The following is a 4,410-nucleotide window of genomic DNA, read 5'->3' on the forward strand; positions in this document are numbered from 1 at the left end:
CATGATGAATGATTTTCTTGATATGCTGTTGGAGTCTATTGGCTAGGATTTTGTTGAAGATTTTTGCATCTATATTCATGAGGGATATTGGTCTGTAATTTTCCTTTTGGGTGATGTCTTTTCCCGGTTTTGGTATTGAAGCCAATTTATTTTTGAAAAGGAAATTGTATATCGTATATTAGGACAGAAAATGTCAGATATCAACTTAGTAAGGGTAAATCATTTGGTGAAAAATGTGTTTGGTTTCTACATATGTGTGTTTCGGGATAGTTTATATGTGAAATGTATTTTTTACAGTTGCTCATGGTAAAACAAAAATGCTGAAACTTTGTCTAGAGGAGACTGTTGATAGTCACGGACAGGTGGTGAAACCCTCTGGGAGAAGAGGAAAGATAATCAGAAAAAGAACAGGTGATGTGTATGATGAAATGAGGACCCTCAGCTGTCTGCCTTAGACCTAAGTATACCCAGGTCCAGATTCTATCCCTACCTGTGGGAGGCTGTGTTGAAACCACCATCTCTTCCTGGATTTCCTACTATTCTCAAAGAGTAGCAACAAGAATACAAGTGTAAAGTAATATACCGTCTGTATCACTGTGCTGTAATGAGGACATTCTCTTTAAATCACAACTTTTCCTTTTTTTTTTCAACTTCTTATGCCTAAGGCATTTGACTGCTAACCAGAAGGCTGGTGGTTCAAACCCACCAGCCACTTCTTTCTGACTAAGCCACAATTTTAAAGTGGTTTGTCACTTTATATTTCCACCTTATACAACAAGAAGCCTATTTGGAATTTAATGCAATGGAACCTGGATTTATGGAATTGTCAAAATGTTCAAAATGTCAGCATGTAAGCAATGATCCATTGCATAATTTGATTAATATTACTGTACAGAATGTATTTGGCATCTATTTGTAAAATTTGATACTTTTGGGAGTTGTTTATACCTAAAAGTAAAATTCTCCTTGGAAGCAAGAATGGCCAGACTTCGTCTCACCTATTTTGGTCATGTTGCAAGAAGGAACCATTCCCTGGAGAAGGATGTCATGCTTGGTAGGGTGGAGGGTCGACGAAAGAGGGGGAGGCCTTCAACGAGATGGATTGATATGGTGGCTGTGATGATGGGATCAAGTATAGCAGGGATTGTGGGGCTGGCGCGGGATCGGGCAGTGTTTCGTTCTGCTGTGCATGGGGTCGCTATGAGTCAGAAACGACTCGACGGCACTTAACAACAACAACAACAACAAAAGTAAAATATATGTTCTTAACAATATTTTCTAATCATCAAAATCAAAATAGTCCCTAGACAGGCTACTAATCACATCTATTTTATAGTTTTGTTTTTTCATTTTTGAGAAAGAAAAAAATGCTAGTATTTTGCTTTTAATAAAGTTTAAGACCCTAGATCACTAGAGTGGTAAAATGACACCTCTGATACGGAACAAATTCTATTAACAATATTTTGGTTTGTGTAGCTCTTTATTTACATTAACATCTGACAATAAATACCCAGAATTTATTTATTTAAACCTCCTGCTAAGACTAAATATGCAAACAACCACTGCTGTGGAGTCAGATCCGACGCATAGCGACCCCTCCTTGGGTTTCTGAGGTGGTATCACTGTGGAAGTAGATTGCCCAACCTTCCTTCCAAGGAGTGGCTGGTGGGTTTGAACCACCACTGGTTAGCAGTCAAGTGCCTTAGACACTACGCTACCAGAGCTCCCTCAGACTAAATAAACATCACATAATTGCATCTATGGGAAATGAGATAAGAAATACCTTCAGATTTTGAATTAAATTTTTTCTTCTCTACCAGTTTGCTATTTTAGTTTAAAAATTTTACTTTTTCCCATCTTGTAGCCCTGCTACCTCTATCAGATTATTTTAACAGTATATGTAAACGTATGTTGGGACAACTCTATGACACTGATGGGGAAACAGTCATGAGAAACTTTTTTTTTAAGCAAATTATACAAGTCAGATGCTACCTCTTTATGGAGAGTTTTACCTGTTGGATTTCTGAGGTGGTATCACTACGGAAGTAGATTGCCCAATCTTCTTTCAAAGGAGTGGCTGGTGGGACAGAGGGAACATAAAGTTCTTCTAGTTTCAGATCAAAGAGGAAATCTGCATTTTCTACCTGATGGTTCATTTATTTTTCATTTTCTTCTTCCTTTTTCTCTTCTTCTTCTTCCTCCTCCTCCTCCTCTTCCTCCTCCTCTTCCTTCCTCCTCTTTGTCCTTCCTCCTCTTTCTCCTTCTTCTTCTTTTCTCTCTCTCTCTCTTTCTTTTAACTCAGAAAGAGAGAGAGAGAGAGGTTTTGAAATTTTGCTTGGTCTACTTTTTAATTACTACAATACAATTAACTGCCAAAGACTGATTAAAGGATGAAAAACTAAATTTACCTATGCAATATTGATTTTATATGTATGCAATTGAATGTCAGTATAAATGCATTGTGTTCCCATGTATTTAGGAACTGGGAGGAAAATGTTTGTTATTATTTAATGTTCAATAGAATGCTCAAAAATATTTTTAAAATTTTGATTCCTAACAGTTCTGTATTAAGGAAGTATAGGCTTACATACAAAATTTATTTACCCATAATAAGGACTTGTGATAGTTAAAAAAATAATTAATCATAACAAAATACAAGTATAATGATGATACATTTAAAGTGATGTTCATTATTTATTAACTAATATGATTAAATAAAGGAGCTCTGGTGGCATAGTGGATAAAGCATTTGTCTGCTAACCAGAACATCAATGGTTCAAACCTACCAGCAGTTCTGTGGAAGGAAGATAGGGCAATCTACTTTTGTAAAGATTTACAGCCTTGGAAACCCAATGGGGGTCTCTGTGAGTTGGAATTTACCCTATGGCAGTGAGTTTGGTTTTTTGGTTTATGATTAAATATGACTTGGAGCTTGGGCTTTTACAGAATCTGAGATAGGAAGATGAGGTTGCTATTCCCAGGGTCTAGCTCCTTCCATTTTGGCTCATTACTGACAAGAGTGTGTGTGGAGACACTGATCTGTCAGGTGAGGTTGTCTTTTCACCTCCCTTCTGAAGGGCTCTTTGGCAAGGTCTGTTCAGTCGTTTGATGTTGCATAGGAATTTTCTTCATATATTTGTCAATTGAAAGACAAAAACATGAGTGTTAAAACTGAAATAGTGTACACATTAAATATATGAATTCATTCATTCATTTGTTCATTCAATAGAACTTTGTTCTAAAGATGTGAAAATGACTCAGACATAATTCATTACCCTCAATTGACTTTATAGCAATGGAGAAAGAATTATCATTTACCAAAAGGAGGTGGACAAATACTTATAGTAAAGTATTATAGGTACTGTGGTCAATTTTATTTGTGAAGAAAAGGAGTGGGTAGTCAAGAAAGTGCTTTATAAAAGAGGAAACCTTAAGAACCTTGAAACATTATAGTTGTTTGTCCTACAAAAAGGAGTAGGAAAGGAGTTGAGGCAATCCAAGCAGTGTACCTACTTTAAGCAAAGGCCTAGAGGCTTGAAAGGGTGTGATGTGTTTAGGGGAGCTGTAAGTTGTTGATCACAGTTGAAGCAGAACGTTTGTATGCCATTCTAGGGAAAATATTTTATCATATACTTAATGAAGAGTATTTGAAAGGTTTTATTCAGAGCAATAACAAGATCCAATTGGTGTTTATAAATATTGTTCCACATGTACTATAGTGGATAGATGAAGGTCCTTCCACTGTGCCCACAATACCTATCTTGATATATAGCATTAATATTAGAATTTTCTTCTCTAATAGACTATGAACTGCATGAGGACAGATACTGTGTGTCATTCATCTTTGAATTATTAATGCCTGTCACATAATAATAACAATTATGATGATAACAATAATATTTGTTATTGAGCCTGTAGTGTTATTGAGCCAATTACTTGGTATGGCTCTTCTAGCCATGCTCTTTGTGACTCCCACCAGATGACTGGGTGGAAATATATAAATGTGAGATGCTTTGTGGCTCACCTAGGGATAGCTTGTTAATAATGTTGTGATGTAGTAAATTACATGGTATGACTTTTCTAGCCATAGTCTTTGTAACTACCACTGGATTACTGGGTGGACCATGCAATTTAAACTCCTGATTGTTAAAGTTGTCCACCTAGGATACTTCTGTTGGAGCAGCAGGAAATAATCTGGGAAGTTCGCTCTTTCTCTCAGGTGTGCAGAATTCTGATGTTGGGATTGGTTAGTTTTGCCACTCTGCCAGGCTTAAAATGAGCCCTCTTAGAGGCAGTCAGCCCCAGGGTTACAGGTGAGGAGAGACAACTCAGGGACGCCCGAAGTAGCAAGCGGGAAGAGCAGGAGAAAGGGGATTAAAAGCCAGGAAGCCAGAGAGAAGAGCAGTCAGC

This window comes from Orycteropus afer, unplaced genomic scaffold (assembly GCF_000298275.1).
Source record: "Orycteropus afer afer isolate SDZICR_OR568_19922 unplaced genomic scaffold, OryAfe1.0 scaffold00100, whole genome shotgun sequence".
Lineage (NCBI taxonomy): Eukaryota > Metazoa > Chordata > Mammalia > Tubulidentata > Orycteropodidae > Orycteropus > Orycteropus afer.